Genomic DNA, 24120 nt, shown 5'->3' with positions numbered 1-24120 from the left:
GATGTTGGTCAAAGGGTGCAAAAATCCTGGCTAAAGGATAAATAAGGTCTGGGGATCTAATGTACAGCATGGTGACTATATTGAAAGTTTTTAAGAAAGTAGATCTTAACGTTATCACCACACAAGGAAAAAATATATATCATAGTTATGTCAAGAGACAAAGATGTTGGGGCTTCCCAGGTGGCATAGTGGTAAAGACTCTGCCTGCCAATGAAAGAGACGTGGTTTCAATCCCTGGATCGGGAAAATCAGATCCCCCGGAGAAGGAAATGGCAACCCACTCTAGTTTTCTTGCCTGGAAAATCTAGCCTGGTGGGCTACAGTCCACTGGGTGGAAAGAGTTGGACACAAATAAGGAACTGAGCATGCACGCATGGAGACTAAACTTATTGTTGTCATTGTTTTGCAATGTGTGTGTGTTAGTCGCTCAGTCATATCCAACTCTTTGCCAACCATGGACTATAATCCGCCAGGCTCCTCTGTCCATGGAATTCTCCCAGGAAGAATACTGGAGTGGGTTGCTATTCCCTATTCCAGGGGATCTTCCTGACCCAGGAATCGAACCTGCATATCCTTTATTGCAGGCAGATTCTTTACCCTCTGAGTCACCAGGGTTTACAATGTATATATATCTTTAATCATGACACTGTACACATTAGACATACTTATATCAATAATATTTCAGTAAAGCTGGGGCAAATTGCCTCAACTACAGAAAGAAATATACATGTATATTCACATACACATGTGTGTGTGTATATATATACACATACATGTATATATATACATACATGTATATATATACATACATATATGATTGGATTCAAGAAAACTGGAATTTCTGGTACAAAGGAGGGATAAGATCATGACACTCCTAAACACAGGGGACCCCTGAATAATTAGGAGCCTGCCACAGAAAAGTCACACACACAAGAAATTTGGCAGTCCCTTCAAAAGCTGGGGGTGGGCTATGTTGACACATCATACTATCAAGAAGGTATTTAGTGGGTACCAGGAACCCCAGTTTCTTGAGCACAATAAAAGTTTTACACAGAGTTCCTTGGTGGTCCAGTGGTTAGAATTCAAGGCTTTCACTGATGTGACCCAGGTTCAATCCCTGGTCAGGGAACTGAGATCCTGCAAGCCGTGCAGTTCAGCCAATAAATAAACAAAAGCTTTACAAGTATCTGATGAACAAATTGAAAAGATAAGTAAAATATGTATATATATACACAGTATATATAAATATATGTACATACACTATATATATGTACACACATATACACACACACACACACACACACATATATGCATATATATCAAACCACTGTGCTTTTTCACAATCTGCAAACTAACCCAAGAAGAAATGATTAAGCAGAATGTAGAAAAGTGAATACTATAAAGGGCTTAAGTTTCTTTAATCCTCTCAACAACTCTTCAAGGTGATGCTTTTATTTCTACTTTTTTTTTCAGATGAGATTAAGGAAGGTTAAGTAATTTGTGCAAGGCCACATAACTAGGAAGTGAAAGATCTAGGATTTCAGCTCAGAGTTGTCTAAGAACAGACTATTCCCGCTACTCTGATTTTTCTCAAGCTTTTCTCAAATAAAAAACACAAATCTGATGCACCATCCCAGAGGGACTGAATCAGAATCTCCCGGGAGGGACTTGGAAACTGTGTTTAAAAGAGATGAGATGATTATTATTATCAGAGGAGGTTAAGAAAATTGCTCTGTTGTATCAGGTAGGAAGTGGATCCATATCTCCCTCTGACTGATCAAACAGAAGCCAGCAGAGACTTGAAGCTACTGAAACTAAAAATAGATTGAGGTTTTCTGGAGTTTATCAGTTTATAATATTATAGGATATTTATTTCTCAGTTTGGTAATACTGCATTGTCTGATTTAAGGTTATCTGGATCTGAAAATACCAAGACCATTTTGGAAAGTTAAAAATGGGCTGTAGTTAAAACCTCAGACTTCCTTCACTTTTGTCCCTGTCCTTCTTTTATCGTTAGGAGCAGAAGTAAATAAGAATTCAGTTTCAGTCTCTAACAACTGTAACTGATGCAGAGGTTTCAGTTGTGCAGGGGTTGGACCACAGCTAGAAGGAGAACCACAGGCTGATAATCGGTCCTCATGCCTGGGTGCCCACCAGATGGCTTTCATTGGGCGTAGTACAAGTTACACGATCCAGGAAGTAGAAAACCCAGCCTGACTTGGTTCGTTTCTTTTCCTTAGTTTCAGTTTTTCCATGTCTGATGAAAACAGCCAGGCCAGCTAGGCCTGCAGCTTCAATACCCATTATGGGAGCAAATAATGTATTTGTACAACTTAAACATTTGCTTAATTAAACGCAAAGCAAGGCAGAGGTTCCTGACAGGGCTGAACTTAAGTTGTGAAACTCCACAGTGCAGCCAGAAGCAGAGACGGACAATTGAACTGAAAACTGGGAACCCGTCAGGGGCGCTGGACCACTGCTGCTCAGCCACTTCATTGTAAGTTACTCCTGTTATCTCAGAGAGAAGTTTGAACATAGTTAGAGAAAAGGATGGAGCTGATTACTCCCATTCTGAACATAGATCTTTGTTTTAAGAACTTGCTTTATGTGCTATTGCCAAGAAACTTGCTTTGAATGATATTTCCAGGCATGATGTCTATAATAGCAGATAATGACAACTACATTCTACATATAATAATTTAATATGCTTTAATATATTTCTATTCCTGAATTTTCTTCATCTTATTTACTCTTTACAACAACTCCATGAGGTTAGCACTCTTAATTAACATAGTTTTACAGACAGGGAAACAGGTAGCTCCTTCCAGCATCATTAAGTAACTTGCAAAAGTCCACAGCTCATAGCTGCAAGCCCATCTCATATCAGTTACCTGCATCCCAGAGGACTCCATATAACTAGGCCATTCACTTCTCAAAAAAAAAAAAAAAATTCCTATGGATTAAAACAAGACCCAACAATATGCTTGCTGTTTAAAGATGATATATAACAAAAAGATGCAGAATGCTAAAAATAAAAAAAGTATTATCAAGGAAACTATATAACTAAAAGAAAACAATTGGTAAAGTTGATATCATACAAAAGAGATTTTGAAGCCAAAAAGGTAGAGGGAGGATGCTTGGAGGCTTCTGATTATAATAAAAAATATAAAACCCACAGTGAAGACATGGATTACCAAAGCTAGAAATGCAAAGAGAAGAGATAAATACTACACAATGAACGTGTCAGAACAAATAGATTTATATTAAACTCAATAACAACATAGACTATATATTTTTTCAATGTATTGGGCATTAGTAGATATATACTAACTCTCAAATAAGGCCCCAAAACTAAATCAAGAGAAAATTTATATAGAACATTTTTGTTATTGTTGTTTAGTCACTAAGTCACATCTGAATCTTTTACAATCTCATGGACTGTAGCCCACTGGGCTCCTCTGTCCATAGGATTTCCCCAGGCAAGAATACTAGGGTGAGTTGCATTTCCTCCTCCAGGGGATGGTCCTGAACCAGGGATCGAACCTACATCTCCTGCATTGGCAGGGAGATTCTCTACCCCTGAGCCACCAGGGAAGCCACAAGGAAAATTATATCAATATATTTTCTCCCCACAATGCAATAAAACTCAATGTTAATGATATAAGTAAAATCAAGAAAGGAGCTTTGGGCAAAATAGTGATCTACTCTATAGCCTTGGAGGCAAACAGTGCAGGACTTGGATTATAATTCCATCCCTTACTGCTGTGTGACCTAAGCAATTTATTGAACCTCTCTGAACCTTGGACTCTTCATCTGAAAATGTGGCTCTACTTTGCAAAGTTGTTATGAACATTAGCTATAAAGTATGTAAAATAATAAAATACTAAGTTTATATGAAGACTAAAACTATATATCACACAATATGATACCATATTTTAATGTACTTATATTTTATTTAACAAGAAAAAAATCCAGAAATTTTGCTGATTGAAAGCACATGTCTAGAATATATACATCTAAATACTAGTGATGGTTATCTCTAGGCTCTGAAATTTGAGTGATTGTTGTTATTTTGCATTATTTTTCTACTCTGAATGAATACTAACTTCATAATAAGACAGTAATAAATATGAACTTCTTTAGATCATACTACAAGAAGAAAATAAATACTCATATATTAAGTGCCCTATCTGGAGCAGTTTCTGTAAGTATATAGCTACTTCAGTTGTTGCCACTATCACCTTCATTATTATCTCTCAATTTCTCTCTCTCTCTCTCTCTCTATATATATATATATAATATATATTATATATAGCAAATAAAATAAATTATAAATTTAAATATAGATGATATACATTTGTTTCTATTTATTATTCATATTTTATAATATATGTAGTATTTCTATTTATTATAACTATAGTATATATAAAATACAACATTGTGATAACTGACAATTATGGACTACAGAATTAGAAAATCATATTGTATCAATATGAAATTTTCCAATTTTCTTAACCATTAAATTTCCTTGGTTTTATAAGAGAAAATGTCTGCCCCAGGAAATAGACATTGAAGTATTTAGGTATATATATTTCATCTGCAACTTATTCTCAAGTGGTTCAGAAAAAGAATTCATTTATAGAGAATGAATTATAAAGTGATCAGAACAAAATAGAAACAAGCAAAATATAAACAAATGGTCAGTTCGGTTCAGTCGCTCAGTCGTGTCGACTCTTTATGACCCCATGAATCACAGCACGCCAGGCCTCCCTGTCCATCACAAACTCCCGGAGTTTTACTCAAACTCATGTCCATCGAGTCGGTGATGCCATCTAGCCATCTCATCCTCTGTCGTCCCCTTCTCCTCCTGCTCCCAATCCCTCCCAGCATCAGGGTCTTTTCCAATGAGTCAACTCTTCACATGAAGTGGCCAAAGTATTGGAGTTTCAGCTTCAGCATCAGTCCCTCCAATGAATATTCAGGACTGATTTCCTTTAGGATAGACTGGTTGGATCTCCTTGCAGTCCAAAGGACTCTCAAGAGTCTTCTCCAACACCACAGTTCAAAAGCATCAATTCTCTCCGTCCAAACAAATGGTGAATCTAGCTAAAAGTTAATCTGGTTTTCAAATTTTCTGTAAGTTTAAAATTATATGCAAGCAAAAATTTATAATAACAATAAACAAATACATGGCTGACAACTTCTAGCAACAACAAAAAAAATTCTCCCAAGCAACAGGGTCAAGTTGAAAATTAAAAACATGATCATAATTTCTGAAGTACTATAAAAAGTGAAAACACCACCTATTAAAAGTGAGAGTGTGGATAAACCAAGGCTCAGAGGGAAAGGTATAGATCTATGTGATTTTTATTTTAGAAATCAGAAATAAGTGAACTAAGCACTTGATTTAAAATCTTATGAAGAATGTCAACATAAGAGGAAATATAAAAAATGACAGATATAAACTAAAAAATAGAAAATTTAAATGTTCATTCTCTGAAAAGAGTATAAGACATTAAAACCCTTGTAAATATAATAAATAAAAGGTATTAGTCAATAAAATTAAAAGACTGGTGATTTTAAAACTGATATAATGTATTTTAAAATATAAATCATTGCAGTCACAACTTAGGATAATCAATTTGAATTGTTTAGCCAAACAGACAATATAAAATACAAAATAAAAAGTTGGCAAAACAAAATACAAGAAACATGAAAACACTGATGGAGAAGGAAATTGAGAAAGTTATTAAGAAATACCTCATTCACCAAAAAGAAGTATGACCTAAACAAATACTCTGAATAATATTTCTATGAGTCAACAAACATACTTTCCAAATCACAGAGAAACAAGACCTGATACTTAGTTCATTCTAAGAGATAAGTATCATCCTCATCCGCGGATTTGTGAAAAATATCACACAAGCCCACTCACACATAAATACACAGGCTTAGGAAGGTAAACGTGCACAAGTACCAATTCCAATACAACTGGTTTGAAAAAATTAGGAGAGACTCAGGAAGATAGCAGGCACATAGCAGATTTTTCAAAAATAGTTGTTGAATAAGTGAATAAATGAATGCATGGGAACACAAAAGAATAAAGAAATTAATGTCATTTAGCATTACCTCAGTAATATCAATAACCTCAGATATGCAGATGATACCACCCTTAAGGCAGAAAGCAAAGAGGAACTAAAGAACCTCTTGATAAAAATGAAACAGGAAAGTGAAAAAGCAGGCTTAAAACTCAACATTCAAAAAACTAAGATCATGGCATCCAGTCCCATCACTTCACGGCAAGTAGATGGAGAAACAATGGAAACAGTGACAGACTTTATTTTCTTGGGCTTCAAAATCACTGCAGATGGTGACTGCAGCCATTAAAAGATGCTTTCTCCTTGGAAGAAAAGCTGCAATGAACCTAAACAGCATATGAAAAAGCAAAGACATTACTTTGTCAACAAAGGTCTGTCTAGTCAAAGCCATGGTTTTTCGAGTAGTCATGTATGGATGTGAGAGTTGAACCATAAAGAAAGCTGAGCACCAAAGAATCGATGCTTTAAAACTGTGGTGTTGGAGAAGACTTCTGAGAGTCCCTGGGCTCTCAAACCAGTCCATCCTAAAGGAAATCAATCCTGAATATTCACTGGAAGGACTGATGCTGAAGCTGAAGTTTCAATACTTTGGCTACTTGATGCGAAGAACTGACTCATTGGAAAAGACCCTGATGCTGCGAAAGATTGATGGCAGGAGGAGAAGGGGACAACAGAGGATGAGATGGTTGGATGGCATCACTGAATTTATGGACATGAGTTTGAGTAAGCTCTGGGAGTTGGTGATGGACAGGGAAGCCTGGTGTGCTACAGTCCATGGGGTCGCAAAGAGTCAGACTCGACTGAGCAACTGAACTGAACTGATTTAGCATTACAAATTATGTCTACTAAGGGCATGCAAGGCAGGAATGTCTTGTGCATATCACTTGTCTGCTTTTACTGAATATCACGCCAGGCCCAATGAGCATAGGCAGAAAAATCATTTTTAGCTGAACTTAGAGAATGCAGCTGTAGCAAGAACCCTTACTGACCAATAAAGTCAAATTCTAGGAATGTAAAAGATTGTGACAAATCACAGAATACCTTTGTATTGTTTTAAGCTACAGGCACTTGAAAAGCATCCTGTGAGAAGGGCATTCTTATCACTCCCTTTCCTCCTAAAACAGGAGATAAAAATCCCCATGTGGAAGATGGCTTCCCAGTAACAGGAGAAAAGCAACACATTTCAAAGGGGAATCAAAACCAAGAGAATCCTGTACTAACAGACCCTGTTAAAATAATTTTTATCTTCCTTCAGCCTCTCTACATGATTTACTTTTCCACAATTGCCTTTCTTTGTTCAAGCCAGTATAAAAGCTTGTAAGTTTCATAATTTCTTTGGGTCTTATAAGGGCTCCTATTATCACATAATACTTGGATAAATTTGTATACTTTTCTCTTATTAGTCTGTCTTATATCAGTTTAATTCTCAGGCCCTGCCAAAATACCCTAACAGTATAAAGGTAAAAATTTACCTCTTCTGCAGAATGTTCCTGAAGGACAACCCTGATGAATCTGACTATGTGAAAATTTTAAATTCTATTCAACAACAAGGTGCTATCACATAAGCAATATGAAAAGCCAATGCAAATGGGGAGAAGGTATTTTTCTTACTGAAAAACACTAATGAACTAATAGAAAGATGGATAAAAGATGTGAACAAGCAATGTATAGCAGAGGAAATTTGAATGACCAACGGCACATATAAAAATATGTTCAACTTTAGCAGTAATCAGAAAGATAAAAATTAAAACAATGAGATACCATTTTATATCCATCAAACTGGTAGAGATTAAATAATCCGTTATTATCAAGTACTGGTGATGATGTGGAAAAATCGGAGAAATATTCAATTTTGTTGATGATGTATTCATTGGAATAACCATTTTGGAGAATAAATTGTCAACATCTAGCAACACTAAAGACACACATATCTCACAAGCCCTCAATTTCACTTCTAAGAGTAAACCGTGGAAGTTCACTTGTAGAAAATGAAAGTCCATTGCAACATTGTTTGTAACAGCAAAAAACAAGCACAAATTAAACCACACAAATATCTGTCAACAGAATGAACAAATTGTGATATACAATGTGACTATTTATAGTAATTTTATCAGCAGAGGTAAATCCCAAAAAGAAAAAGAAAAAACAAGTTATAGACAGTATAATAATTTCCCAACATACAAAATAATGCTATATATTTATAACCATATACCTATGCTGCAAACATATACAAATAAAGATGAGAATTATAGGTACCAATTCAGGATGGAATTGCCTTTCAGAAGAAAATAAAATTAGGCTAGGGTAGAGAAGTATACAGGTATTCTACTTTTTAATAAAAATAAGAAGCATACACGGCAAAATATTAGGATTTGATGAATCTGAGTGCAAGGTGCTATTCACAAACATTCATTATTTGTCTAAAGTGGCTATCTCTGGATGGTGAAATTATGGATCCTTTTCACCATGTTTTTATTTTTGCTCTTAATGTCCTTATTTTTTAATAATCAACATTTATTGATTTTTATAATAGAAAAAGTAATTAAAAATAAAACATTCACCAAAATAAGCTTTGGTTGATTGAAGATTTAAATATAAAATCTAATTACAGAACTTGCAGAAAATTGAAAAAAAGTGTTTATCACCTCTCTTTGGAGAAGGAAATTGTAACTCACTTCAATATTCTTGCCTGGGAAATCCCATGGACAGAGGAGCCTGGTGGGCTAAGGCCCATGGGGTCGCAAAGAGTCAGACACAACTAAGCAGCTAACACACACACCACCTCTCTGGGGGAATTTTAACTTTCTCAGTTTTGAGGCTATTTAAATAATTGCACTATAAGAATTAACATTACTGAAGGTTTTTTTTAAACAGGGAAAATATATCAAACATTACAAAGAATTAAGATCTATCAAAGCCAGCTAATTCAAATTTGTAAGATAAATGTCAAGATTCCAAAAGACAAATAGGTAAAAGACAGGACCATTCTCATAAGGGAAATACAATTAGTAGACAAACAGTGGGAAAATGTTAAAGCTCACTAGAAATCAAAGAAATGTAAATGAATGAAAGCATTCTGAAGATTACAATTTACATATTCTAAAAGAACCAAAAAAAAAAAAAAAAGTTGAATGCTAATATTCAATGATGGTGAAGTTGCCCAGAAATCGATTCATACATTCATTTACAGACTATTGTTCCCACTCTTTAGCCAGAAATGTTACCACTAAGAACTTGTTCTTAAGAAAGAATTCTGCAAAAGCACTCTCACTCTCCTGACTTCTAAATTCTGAAACTCCCAGAGCTTATCCCCTTGACATCTTCTCTTTTCCATCCACATGCACTGCTCAGAGGATCTCACCTGTATATCCAGACCTCTCTCCTCATGAGTCTCCAGGGAGAAAGCAGAACCAAGCAGTAATTTTCCTGGGGAATGGGTTGAGGTGGGGAGGGTGGGTAGATGAAGGCAGTTTAGGGGCTTAGAACTCAGTTAAGAAGAGGGCAATGAAGATAGGAAGGGCCAGCAAAGAGAGTCAGAGAGACAACTAAAGCAAGCTTCATTGCAATATTAATTCCTTACCATGTTAATAACTGGAGGAGGGCATGGTAACCCACTCCAGTATTCTTGCCTGGGAAATCCCATGGACAGAGGAGCCTGGTGGGCTACAGTCCACAGGGCCACAAAGAGTCACGCACAACTGAAGCGATTTAGCACGCTTGCACCTGATTAATAACTAAGTGTATCAGGCTTTATTCACTACGGAGTAAGGGTGAGGTACCCAGTACTTCCCTCATTGCAATAGCCCTCAGTTCTCCTGCAGTCCACTAGATCTCAGCTGCCTTTGACCCCTACCTCCTAAGTCTGCAGGAATTATTTTTGCAAGGTAGCCCATTCATGTTTTGCCTTCCTCTCTGAAGCCCATGTAGGGGAGCAAAATTTGCCATTCCACAACATCTCTTTGGCAGGCAGATTATTTTGAACTCAAAACAATCAAAGCCCAAAAGACTCAGGAAGAAATTGTGACCTTATCCCTAACTACCTAAAAGAATTTAGAAAGGTGCCCTGTTTCCAGAATAGAGCTATCACCAGAGATCTCTGCAAAGAATATGGGTTAGCACTGGTGGGAAAACTCAGCAGGAACTAGAGATCAGAGTCCACTCTGTGTCCATTGTCTCTATGACCCAGCAAATGACTGTTTAACAAATGTTGCTTTTATAATCTTCATGTGAATTGCATTCCTCTGCTTTGAAGCCCCAAACCACTATCCCAATATCCTCATGTGTCTTTAGCTGAAGATGGTATTTAAGGTAAGGGCTTTGGCCATTTTGGCAAGTTACTCAGTTTTCCTGGATCTCTCCAGTGTTATTAAACTTTTGTTTCATTTTTCTCCTATTAATCTGCTTCATGTCATTTCAATTCTTAGACCAGCCAGAAGAACCTAGAAGGGTAGAGGAAAATTTCTTCCTCCTCAACACTCATAAACCACTTAGAGTGGGTATTTCAGCATTCCCTCTTTGCCTTCTAAGAGAGTTCTGAACTGCTAGGAACCAAACCTTTCCCTTTGCTGGTGGCTGCTGGCAGCCCTGGGCCCCTGTGGTAACGATAAGTATCCTGCTCTGAGGTCAGGAAGCAGAAATGCTTGGGCCCCTAAGTCTGCTAAAATCTCTGTGTTCCACAAACACACTCACCTACTCAACATCCCAGCCTGGAGTCTCTACTTCAGGTGGGTTCTTTTATTGCTTAAGGATGTTTAGATATTTACCATCCTTCATTTTCATGACCTTGTGAGGTTGGAATCACAGCTTTCATTATTCTCACTGTAGTAATGTCATAACTTACCCAAGGCAGAACTGGACTCAAACCCAGATCTTCTACCCTCAAATCCATGTCCCTCTCTGTGGCATATGACCAAAAGTGGGTATTGCTACACATAATGACAGGCTTTCCACTTTCTTCCTTGTTTATACATTGCCTGTGAAAAAATGGACAAGGTAAGTTACTTTTCTATCAAGAGCTAAAACAAGCAGTTTTGCTCTATCAGAGATGATATGATAGGGAAAAAAATAATAATAAAAGAATCCCTAGAGACAAGAAGCCCTGTGTAAATCTGACTGTGTTCTCCTAGCCCCGAGATTCCAATTACACACCGGCTGACCTCTGAGATCTAATCTTCACTGTTTCCTAAGGCATCGATATGATGGTTCATTCTCCCAAAATCCCCACCCTCCACTCAGCCTGACAGTCAGCTTAAATGATAGGAGTGGAATTGTAGAGTGAAAAATGGCTCTCTTGGGGATATCACTCCAGTAGCCTTGCATTCAAAGGAAGCTTAGACACAGCAGTATTTTCCTTCTCCTTTCCTTGAAATTAACCTAGAGATAAAATCCTAACGCAACCTGCTTCACTCATATCAAGCGCTTACTGGAGAGTCTTGTTTCCTGCAAATCTCAGGCTGCTAAGGAAAGGGGAGGATGCCTGTGGGCCTCACCTGAATAAACTGGCAGTTTCTCAGGGCATGAGAACTGAAATCTGGGCTGATGGCATTGGGACTTTCTTGTTGGGCCCATAATTGTTCTCCTGCCAGGTGTCATTCAAGCTCGTAGAAGGAGACTGACTTTGGTTCAGAAGCAAAGAAAGGCGGAGGAGTAAAAGCTCCTGCTGCAGAATCTGTGCTCTCCCAGACAAGCCTGAGCGGGGTCTGCTTTCTAGGCATCTCCTCAGCAAGGGGTGGGGCAAGGAGCTCGAGAGAGCGAGGATCTCGCGAGGCTGGCCCAGGGTGTGCAGCTCATCGCCCCAGGCGCAGCACTTCTGCACACGGCCTACCACTGCCGCCATCTTGAATTGCCTTGCGGTGTGCAGCACCTCTGCACACACCCCAGAGCTGAGGTGTCAGGCACTATAGCCATTTCACACTAAGGATTCTGGTCTGAAGGGCTGGGTTCCAGGCCTCTGTACATGACCCCCTTTGAGCAAGTAAAACTGGACTAAGCACAGAGGAAAAGAAAAAAAAAAGTAGACTTTGTTACCCAGATTCTATTTTTATTAATCAGGACTTGTTAATGGGCTTTGCTAGTGACAATGGGGTCAAATCCACACAGGTATTCTGACCCAGAGACATCCAGAGGTTTGAAAAAAGTCCCTTCTCTACCCAACCCAAGGGAAAAAATAAACTTCCCAAAGGCAGGTTTGCACCACCAGTTTTGGACAGAGCTGTGTGGTCGATTTTCTCCTTTGCCTTCCCCCAGGGAAGACTCTCTGGCCCTCCGATGTGACCCCTGGGGTCTGAAGAGTCAGACAGGGAGAGACTCAACCACAGAGCTCCTAGTCCTGACTCCCATGAGTCAATCTCCAGGTGGTGGGTCCCGTCCTGGGTGCCCCTGGAAGGACCCCTCTGAGGGACTTTCCCACTCTAGAACCTGCTTTCCCTGGCCATTAACCTGAGAAAAGGAGCCAACTGAAAAGGAGTTTTTCAATTTAAATTCAGGGTTAGCTGTTCTAAGACTGACGGTGGAAACCACTCAGAAAACAAATATTTTTTTGGAGAATGCTTTTTGTTTTTTTTAAAAATACAAAGGCATACATAACAACTTGTGTAGCTAATTTTCTTTTTTTTTTAATTATTGCAGTAAGTTTATTTATTTATCTTTTGAAGGTCAAGTTTAAATTTAATGACTTTGGTATTAACTATACACATACTAGTAAGTGCTAAGACTTAAAATCTTCCGGTTCAGTTGTGACTCCAGACAAGATCCAGAGAGGAGTTCTAAAAATCTCTTCTCTGGGTTTTATGGAGACTTTCTTTACCCTCCTGTGTTAACCTCTTAAGGCACTGCGTCAGCCTTAAAAGGGCACTGGAAAGGGCGAACAACTTATGTAGTTAATTTTCAAAATCAAGACCAAGAAGCATAAACCCTATTTATACATTTTTCAAAACCACTGTAAATAGCTTTCCTATTCTTTATCATAGTTAAATGGGCAGAAAAAGAGAAAAGGAAAGAACATATAGGTGTAGGAGAAATAAAAAGCATGATGACAGACTGTAATAATAAGGATGGTGGGCACTGTGCTAAACACTGTTCACAGACTATTCTCATTTATTCATCCCCAATACTGTCCCTATTTTAGAGTAGGGAAACTGAGGCACAAAGATTTTAAATAATTTGCTTGCTACTGAGGCTAAAAATGTGGAGATGCCAGCAAGAAAATCCAGTTCTCTATTATAACAAAAGTGAAAATGATAGCTGCTCAGTCATGTCTGACTCTTTGCAACTCCATGGACTGTAGCCTGCCAGGCTTCTCTGTGCGTGGGATTCTCCAGGCAAGGATATTGGAGTTGGTTGCCATTTCCTTCTCCAAGGGATCTTCCCCACCCAGGGATCAAACCTAGGTCTCCTTCATCGCAGGCAGATTCTTTACTGTCTGAGCCACCAAGGAAGCCTCTACTCAAAAGATAAATATCAAAAGAGGTAGACTTTCCTCCAGAAGGAGCACTAACGTATTATCTTAATATTCTGCAGCTAAATACTTCCTTTATCATTTCTTAACATAGAAATTGTAAGAGAAAATTGTGCTTCAGTGGAAACCTATGCATTGTCCACACCCAGCGAAACCTTCCTAGGTTATCTGATTCTAGCATCCATTACCCTTGAGGCATTCTGCAACTGTGTACATCATAGGAAACTAACAGAAGTACAAAACGCTGTCCTGTAGAAGTTCAATTGACTTTGGAAGCTAGCTGCATTTCTATTTACCCACTTAAATTTTAGGAGATTTTAGCTTTTCCTTTGAACTACTTATAACACCCTTACCAGCTTCCTCATTAATAAGTTGAATAAAATACTTACCATATGTTCAATTTTATATCTGAAAGTCATGATTTTACCTTTTAAAAAAATTTGTTGTAACAGAATTATCAAAGCATGTCAAAGCACCTCATTGTTCCATACTGGAGGACCCTTAGGCATGACCTGGCCCAGATGGTTTCAAAAATAACTGGATGACCATTGATGATGTGTAAATTAGGTCTTTTGTAGCATAGTCTCACCCTAACAATTGCCTGTCAAACACTTTGTTCTGTACTTGCCAAAGTTTATGAGCAAAGATTCCAGTCCCCTCATCTTGGCTGGTCTTTTTTTACTGCCAGTTGGGGAAAATTAATCTTTGTGTAAATTATATAAGTCTATCATAATGTCTCCATTACTTCTATCTTCTACTATGTTTCATGGACTGTTTCAGGCTACCTCCACTTAGAAAGGGCTTGAAAACATTTGTTTTTAAAATAATAAACGCACAATCTATGTCTTTATCTGCAGTGCAACAGCACAACACAATCCCATTTTTTAAGTCTTAGATTCATACAGAGCTCATAGCCAATTCCTACTAGTCTTTGCAAAACTACATTTTGTTGTGTATACTTTGAAGTTAAACACAATTCAGTTCTCATCCCACCACTTTACTAGAGTGTGGATATGGGCAACTGAGTAACCTCCCTAAGTCTCAGTTTTCCTCTCTGTATAAAGGGCATAATCATACATGCATCATCATAGGGTTATTTTTGAGGTTTTAATGAGATCACATAGAGAGTCTGGCATGTGGAAGCAGGCCCCTGCACTATTAACCCCTGACTTCTAGATCTGCCTAGGAATTGATTACTAACCTTGACAGTAAGACATCATGTGGAAAAATGATGAGTCATTGGCAGCCTTTGAATCAGATCACTGTTCCTGATTTCTTGCAGCCAAGAACTTCATTTGCTAAACTCAGAAAACTTCTGTGAAATGATTGTGTGACATGGAGCAAGTACCAGCTGCTGTAGAGAGGCTTGGGCCATTTGGATCTAAGTGATACCCCAGAACTGCCTGCTACTCAGAATAAGGACAGTGCCCCTGGTAATCCTATTGTCAGAAGCACTGGTGTAACCGGAGAGAAAGGAGCAGGGCACAACTTTTGAAAGAATGACATAGCCCAAGGACACAACATTAACTGATTAGAAGCAAATGGGACCCAAGATGGCAGACAAGACTATCCCTTGATCCTCAATCAGCAAGTGAAATGACACACCTAGAGGTGTCATGACAGTTCCAAGTTCAGTCAGTTCAGTCGCTCAGTCGTGTCCGACTCTTTACGACCCCATGAATCGCAGCACGCCAGGCCTCCCTGTCCATTACCAACTCCCGAAGTTTGCTCAAACCCATGTCCATTGAGTTGGTGATGCCATCTAGCCATCTCATCCTCTGTCGTCCCCTTCTCCTCCTGCTCCCAACCCCTCCCAGTGTCAGGGTCTTTTCCAATGAGTCAACTCTTCGCATCAGGTGGCCAAAGTGTTGGAGTTTCAGCTTCAACATCAGTCCTTCCAATGAACACCCAGGACTTATCTCCTTCAGGATGGACTGGTTGGATCTCCTTGCAGTCCAAGGGACTCTCAAGAGTCTTCTCTAACACCACAGTTCAAAAGCATCAATTCTTTGGCACTCAGCTTTCTTCACAGTCCAACTCTCATATCCATACATGACCACTGGTAAAACCATAGCCTTGACTAGATGGACCTTTGTTGGCAAAGTAATGTCTCTGCTTTTTAATATGCTATCTAGATTGGTCATAACTTTCCTTCCAAGGAGTAAGGGTCTTTTAATTTCATGGCTGCAATCACCATCCACAGTGATTTTGGAGCCCAAAAAAATAAAGTCTGACACTGTTTCCATAAGACCAAGGAGTGGGCGGTGGCCCAAATCCTGGAAATCTCCACCCCTTCCCAAGAATAGTTGGAATAATCCTCCCACTCATTAGCATATGAAATTACCCAGCTTATAAAAACTAACCACGCCACATTTCATGGCTGCATTCACCCTCTGTGATGGCCCACACTCTTGTCTGTGGAGTATGTTTCTCTCTGAATCTGAATAAATCCTTTCTTACTTATCACTTTGTCTCTCACTGAATTCTTTCTGTGATGAGGCAACAAGAACCTGAGCTTCATTAAGTCCTGAAACCAGATACCATAGGTTTTGGCTGGGTTTGTGTCCAAGTCACGTGGGTTCAAGTCCCAAGCAGGGTTTTGGCTGAGTTCAATCCCAACCACAGGGGTTCAAATCCCAAGCAGGGTTTTGACTGGTGTGAGTCCCAGCCATGTGGGTTCAAGTCCCTATCTGAGGTAAACGGTTTCACTGAGACCCACAGAAAGGGAGCTGCCATGCTGATGACCCAACTTCCCAACTTGTGCCCTTAGTTTACTGCAATCAGCCAATTCAGTTCATAGCTCGGTTGGTCCCCCTTAGGAGCCCAATGTGACAACTCTTCACCAAGCCCAATCAACACTCAAAGCAGCTGCAGGATGCAGGCACAGATTTTATTCTATGCTCACCCTCTTTCCCACGGAGAGAAAACCCTTGTCAAACTTGAAGGAGCCAGCAATGGTCTATGTCTACCTAATTGCTCAAAACCAACTTAAATCTTTACTTCATTTTGCTTCCAAGCACAATGCAAACAGAGGAAAGGGGGTTTTCCACTCTCCTGGAACTACTAAAATCATAAAGTGCTCTATTGGTTTCAGAGAATCCAGTCACAAAAAAGACAGCTTCGGTTTCGTTCGTTAGTGTTATTCTTTCTTTAATTGTTCCACAAACCAGCATCTGTAATTCTGATAGAATAAGTGGGTCAGCCCAGAGCAGGAAACATAAAAATAAGTGTAAAAGGAGATCTCAGTTCTTTGTTCCCTAGCTCTTCGGTTCAGGTTCTGGGATGAGAAAAGATCAGAGTTTATAGGGACCCAGAAGTCCTCAGATCCAATCTACACAGATTAGTCGTGTGACCTCAGACAAGGACTCTCAGCTTCCTCACTTGTAAAATGGAGGAAGTAATTTCTGCCTCATTTGCTACAAATGAGCGCTGATTGTGCCAAGCACATTCCATGTGATAATATTAGACCCTCACACTTCCATTTTACAGATGAGAAAACTGAAGTGAAGAGAGGTTGCATTATTTGCATAAGGTCACACAACTAGCCAGAGGCGGACCTCATGCAGAGGTTAATCTTCAAATGTTAATGCAAACATGATGATCTTGAATGCATAAACACCTGCTTGAAATGCTTCAAACACTTCATTCTTTCAAATAATCTAAAGCAGCATCTGCAATATTGTGTTCATCTTTCATTTGTTTACATGTCTTAAAAAGAAACAGATAAGGAAAAGGTGAGATTCCAGTTCAACCCCTTTTCAAATAAGGACATGTTCCAAGCCAACTCAAAGAAATGCCCCTAAAATTGCTTAGGTCATATTTCTGATGCCAAAAACTTGGCCTCTGTGTCGCTGAATTGAATCTCAGAGACAGAGTTTTGGGTGAAGTAGAAGAGAATAGCTTTATTGCTTTGCCTGACAAATGTGGACACAGAGGGCTCCTGCACTCAAAACCTATGTGTCCCCAACAGAGGTTTTGGTGAGAAGTTTTATAGCAATAGTTCAAGGATGATGCTGTTGATAAAATTAGAATGTGCACGCCTTTAAACTGCACTCCTTTAAACTGCTCTCAGATAATCTCTTGATGAGCTTCTCTGGTTCCTTTAATCTGACTTCTTTGATGATCTTCTCTGAAGAAGAATGCTAAATCTTCCATTGGAGTTTTTAGTTCTATAAAGAGCTTAAAGATACTGTTATATGTATCCACTCAGGTGCAACCAGGACCCTACTCCAAGACTGCACTATTGTTTCTTGGCTGCTCCCTCTTTTTTTTTTTTTTTTTTTTTTCATTTATTTTTATTAGTTGGAGGCTAATTACTTTACAATATTGTTGTGTTTTTTGCCATACATTGACATGAATCAGCCATGGATCTACACGTGTTCCCCATCCTGAACCCCCCTCCCACCTCCCTCCCCATCCCATCCCTCTGGGTCATCCCAGTGCATCCAACCTGGACTGGCGATCTGTTTCACACTTGATAATATACATGTTTCGATGCTGTTCTCTCAGATCATCCCACCCTCGCCTTCTCCCATAGAGTCCAAAAGTCTGTTCTATACATCTGTGTCTCTTTTTCTGTCTTGCATATAGGGTTATCGTTACCATCTTTCTAAATTCCATATACATGCATTAGTATACTGTATTGGTGTTTATCTTTCTGGCTTACTTCATTCTGTATAATGGGCTCCAGTTTTATCCATCTCATTAGAACTGATTCATATGTATTCTTTTTGGCTGCTCCCTCTTTTGTCTTTGTATCCCCTCCCTTCTTTTATTACTGTCCAAATCTGCCTTTTGGAACTCAGGGAAGGTCATGGAGGCTGAAGTCTGTTCCCTACAAATAAGGAATGGGGGACACAGAAAGTCTTCCATGCCCAGAAGCCCCACGGGGTCCTGCTCAGTTTCATTCTCTAATGGTACAAAAACGTCCATACAGATCAAGCTGTATCAATAAAAGCTTCAGCATTTTCCTGGTGGTAGTCTGGCTCTAAGCAGGTATAAGAGAGATGGTCATTTTCCAGTGATGTGATCCTACAGATTCCATAAATTTAATCTTGGAAGTGGATAATGCTGAAGAAAGTTCAGTGTGGGGCTGAGAAAAGGCAGGGATTAAGGGCTTGTGGTTGAGAAAAGTGATCCTGGATTCAGGTGGCCTTGATTTCCCTGCTGTCAGCCTTTCACTGATAAAGTATGGTTTCATCCTAGTTCCTAATCTCTTAAATCTCAACTATGAAGTGACAAAAATAATAGCACCAATCCAAAACTTACTGTTTTAAATATGTTTCCCTATAATTCTACCAAAAGACTACCATTCTCAGGTATCCCAGTGTCTGATGATAAAAGCAAGAAAATCTGATTCAGAATAGAAAACCCTGCTTCTCTCATCAGAAATTTTTACCTGATACCGTGGTTTCTCCCTCCTCTTGCTCTCTTTATCTATGTAAAATATTTTTCCTTCTGAATAACTTTCATATCACCGTTACACTGAAAGGAAGGTTACATTCAGGTCATTAATACCCATCCTCTTGAAATCTCCATTTCTTCAAGAAACTCTTCAAATTAAAAGAAAGCAAATACTGAGCAATTTTTAGGGATCTAACTATAAGATCATTATTATTTTAGACTGAGGCTTGCAAAACAAAGTAAGCACTGGGCTCTACCACTATGCACAATGCTGATAATTCTCTGGAGGCTTCAGGCTCCATGGGATCTAGCCTGCTCCCCTTTTCAGTTCATGGGAAGTGAAGGGTCCCCCATGGACTGCTGGGCTTTCTGGGGTGCTCCCCAAAGTATATGAATATTTATCTGCTTATAAATTATATAGCACTAATAAATTACATGAGCTTTCCTGTGGCTCAGTGATAAAGAATCTACCTGCCAATGCAGGAAACCCAGGTTCGATCCCTGGGTCAAGAAGATACCCCTGGAGAAGGAGATGGCAAAGCACTCCAGTATTCTTGTCTGGGAAATCCCATGAACAGAGAAGTCTGGGGGGCTACAGTCCATGGGGTCACAAAAAGTCAGACACAACTTAGCAACTAAACAATAACAATATATTACATAGTGCTATATACAAATGATATAGTGTAAATATATAATAAGCATTATATTTACACAAACAAAATGTTTAAAGGTGATATGTTGGTCTGTTTGACTGCTATAATAGAATACCAGAGACTGGGTGGCTTATAAAAAACAGAAATGTATTTCTCACAGCTTTGGAGGTTGGGAAGTCCAAGATCAAGGCACTAGCAGATGTGATGTCTGATGAGGGCCTCATAGATGGCCATATTCTCACACTGTAACCTCATGTGGAGGAAGGCTTATGGGATCTGCCTGGCATTCCTTTCATGTGAGCACTGATCCCATTCATGAGGGCTCTGCCATCAAGACCTAGTCACCTACCAAAGGCCCTATACATCTACCATCACCCTGGGGCTAGGTTTCATGTACTAATTTGTAGGGGACACAAGCATTCAGCCTATAGCAAGTGATATGAGAAAAATTAGAAAGATCTAGTATTTTCTTCTTCCTCCCCAACAGATCTCTCAAGCACACTCTGAGGCAATGGTTCTCAAACTTTGGGTGAGCAAGAACAATCTGAAGCACTTGTTTAAGATGGTCCAGGCCCCAGTCCTGGAAGTTCTTGTTTACTTTTTCATGAGAGGGGCCTGAAGTTTTTCCTTTTCCTGAGCTCTCAGGCTGACTCTGATTCTAACCATCAATCATATTTTGGAACCACTGATCCAGACCTTTCTGTTTTCCTCCCCTTTTAATTTTCTGCTAAAATTTTAATCCTGTGATCTTACTGGTACCTACCTCTTGGACACCTTCATGACTCCCTACATAAATTAAAACAATAAAAATAACAATAGCTGCTATGTATTATTTCCTGCTTGGCAAGACTGCCTAGGGTTTACCTCTCCTTTAATCTGATCAAGTAAATATGCTTAGTCCCACTACACAGATGGAAAAATCAAAATCTCAGAATGCTAATGTCTTGCCCTAGGTCACCCAGTTAGTAAGCAATAGGCCAGGGACCTTAACCTAGATCTGTCTGATTCCAATGCCTTGATTGCTTCCAAAACAAGCCACTGTAATTTATTGAACCTCTACTATGAACTGAGTCTTCCCAGGTGGCTCAGTAGTAAAACTCTGCCCGCCAATGCAGGAGATGGAGGTTCAATCCTTGGGTCAAGAAGGTTCCCTGGAAAAGGAAATGGCAACCCACTCCAGTATTCTTGCCTGGGAAATCCCATGGAGAGAGGAGCCTGGCAGGTTACAGTCCCTGGGGACACAATAGTCAGACACAGCTGAGTGACTGAGCACACATATGCTACTATAAACTCAACACTTGGCTGGGCACTTCACATATAAACCTCTAATACTCATGACATACCTGTGCTTGCAAGGTGTGAATCTCAGTCCACAGATTCTGATGTAGAAGAAATAGCTTTGCTTTCTGTAACCCACCTGAATTATAATTTCAAGCTTCTATTTTTCAGGCCACCCTGGATTCTTTCTCGCCCCAATCCCACCTACCACCAGTTCTAGGTCAGACACAATATCAAGGCCTGGAGTTGGGGTGAGCACCTGGTCCTATCCCATCAGTCCACATAGATGACCCCCCGTCCTCCCCATCTTCATGACCTGTTGTTACTGGTAGCTCACTGCTACTCCCAATCTATACCAAGAACAGGGCTATATTTTTCCCTGCCACTGACAAACTCACAGCCTCTTTGAGTTCTTACCACCTTCTGGAAGCAACGTACTGTCCCCTCTGCCCCCTAGACAAATCTCCCTTTCCCCAACCTACTTACAAAGTCCAAGATACTCTCTAGTGATAGGAAGGTAGGAATATTCTTTCTCCCTTCACATCCCTTTAAAACATTCTTAGCCTTTTGCTTGCCTTTGTTGCTTAGAATTCACTTATGCTAGGTCTTAAGCTTTAGGACTGGACATGGGACAACACACTGGTTCCAAATAGGAAAAGGAATATGTCAAGGCTGTATATTGTCATCCTGCTTATTTAACTTATATGCAGAGTACATCATGAGAAACGCTGGACTGGAGGAAGCACAAGCTGGGATTCAGATTGCCGGGAGAAATATCAATAACCTCAGATATGCAGATGACACCACCCTTATGGCAGAAAGTGAAGAACTAAACAGCATCCTGATGAAAGTGAAAGAGGAGACTGAAAAAGTTGACTTAAAGCTCAACATTCAAAAAACTAAGATCATGGCATCCGGTCCCATCACTTCATGGGAAATAGATGGGGAAACAGTGGAAACAGCGGCTGACTTTATTTTGGGGGGCTCCAAAATCACTGCAGATGGTGATTGCAGCCATGAAATTAAAAGACACTTACTCCTTGGAAGAAAGGTTATGACCAATCTAAACAGACTATTAAAAAGCAGAGACATTACTTTGTCAACAAAGGTCTGTCTAGTCAAAACTATGGTTTTTCTAGTAGTCATGTTTGTATGTGAGAGTTGGACTATAAAGAAAGCTGAGCACCAAAGAATTGATGCTTTTGAACTGTGGTGTTGGAGAAGACTCTTGAGAGTCCCTTGGACTGCAAGGAGATCCAACTAGTCCATCCTAAAGGAGATCAGTCCTGGGTGTTCATTGGAAGGACTGATGTTGAAGCTGAAATTCCAATACTTTGGCCACCTGATGAGAAGAGCTGACTCATTGGGAAAGACCCTGATGCTGGGAAACATTGAGGGTGGGAGGAGAAGGGGATGACAGAGGATGAGATGGTTTGATGGCATCACCAACTCAATGGACATGAGTTTGGGTAAACTCCAGGAGTTGGTGATGGACAGGGAGGCCTGGTGTGCTGCAGTTTATGGACACGACTGAGCAACTGAACTGAACTGAAGCTTTAGGAAGACAAAAGATTTATAGACTTCTGTCTACTTTACTCTTCTTAGATGAGAGGGAGGGTATGAGGGAGAGTTTGGGAGAAATATATTATTGATATTTCAAAATATTATCTCAGGCTCATGTTCTCTTGTTTTACAGATGAAGAGATGGAACTCATGAAAGTTAAGTAACATTGTGCACAGCTAGTTGGTAGAAGACCCAGGATCTTGAAGGCAGATGGATTCACCAGTGTCTTGGTAAGTTAATCTGCAGAGTGAGGTCGGGAGGGGAGTTGGTTCCTGGCAGTACCCAGAAGACAAGAGATAAAGTAGGCCCTGGGGAGAAGAGCCAAGTAGATAGTCAGCTGTTTTAGGTTCCAGCTTTCTGAGATATCAGTAAAGTGGAACCTTCAGATCTTGCTTAACAGTGCAGGAAGGATGAAGCCAGCCAAAAAGCCAGCACAGAAGTCTCTGCTCAGGAATCATGCATCCAACTAGATGGTCTCCATACCATAGACCTCCAGAAGGAAGTTCAGCCGCCAGACAGCACAGTCTTAAGCTTTGCCCTGGAGTCAGTCTGTCCGAACTAATAGGACCAAATGAAGGTCCTGCCCAGTTCATTTCATCTAGGTAGTGATCATCAAGTTAGCTAAATGCCTGCCTAATATTTTAACTTGAATGTCTAAGAAACATCTTGTACTCCACCTAGTCAAAACTGAATTTTTGATCTACCACCAACTCTGCTCCACTCACAGCCTTTCCTGTCTCAGCTAATATCAACACCACTGTCACACTTGCTCAAACCAAAATCCTTGAAGTCATCTTCAACTCTTCTTTCTCTTCACCCAAGTAGTCAGGAAATCCTCTTGCATTTACCTTCAAAATACATCCACCACCCATCCATCACTCCCCAGTTCCACTATGACCATGCTGAACTAAGGTACCATCACCTCTCGCTGGATCACTGTAATAGCATCCTAGCAGATCTCACCACTTGCATCCTGGTTTGCTAGTAATCTGTTCCTAGTCTTGTAAACTAGAATGATCTTTTACAAATATTATACAAATTATATCACTCTTCTGCTCAGAGTGGGTCCCCACGTCTCACAGTATAAAAGCCAAAGTCCTTTTAATGATGTTTCCCTAGTCACCCGCCTCCATGCTGCTCCTGGAACATTCCAGGCATGCTCCTACTTCAGGGCCTTTGCACTGGCTGCACTGGCTATTCTAACTACCTGATGCTGTCCTCCTCAACATGTCCACAGGGGCAACTCCCTCAAACCCTTGCTCAGAATTCAACTTCCCAACAAGGCTCACCTAACCATTCTATTTAAAATGGTTAAAATCTCTACCTTCCCCAACCCCCTTAACTCAGCTATACTTTTCCTTTTCCTGTCACTCAGATCGCATTCTACCAATCTACATAAATCTCTTATGTATTATATCTATTGTCTCTTATTTGATTCTTCCCATCTCCAATGGTACATAAATACCACAAGGACTGGAATCTTGGTCTGTTTTGTTCACTTGTTTATCCCAAGTACTAGAATAGTGCCTGGTATGTAATAGGTATTTTTTTAAAAGTTGAAAAAAATGAATAAAGTTTACCAAGGAATATTAGCACGAGAAACGCATGGTAGCATTTCCCCTGTCTGGTCTCGCCAAGTGGCCTTACTTCTCAGTCCTCTACACAGTT

At 39.7% G+C, this 24120-nt stretch overlaps 1 protein-coding gene and 1 non-coding gene across 2 annotated transcripts in view; one reads left to right on the top strand and one right to left on the bottom strand.

Annotated features, from left to right (window-relative positions):
- Positions 1-2263: 2263 nt before the first annotated feature.
- Positions 2264-24120, top strand: part of LIPC (lipase C, hepatic type) — a 179279-nt gene continuing 157422 nt past the window's right edge. Inside the window, exons 1-2 of the mRNA XM_065941556.1 lie at positions 2264-2497; positions 22585-22682. The gene's annotated coding sequence lies outside the window, so the exon portion shown is untranslated. The remainder of the gene's footprint in view (positions 2498-22584; positions 22683-24120) is intronic.
- Positions 12829-12951, bottom strand: LOC136172787 (small nucleolar RNA SNORA26). Its single transcript, XR_010664125.1, has one exon. It is a non-coding gene; the product is annotated as a small nucleolar RNA SNORA26 (small nucleolar RNA).

The sequence above is a fragment of the Muntiacus reevesi genome, chromosome 7 (assembly GCF_963930625.1).
Source record: "Muntiacus reevesi chromosome 7, mMunRee1.1, whole genome shotgun sequence".
NCBI classification, from domain to species: domain Eukaryota; kingdom Metazoa; phylum Chordata; class Mammalia; order Artiodactyla; family Cervidae; genus Muntiacus; species Muntiacus reevesi.
This window is presented reverse-complemented; position numbering and strand designations above follow the sequence as displayed.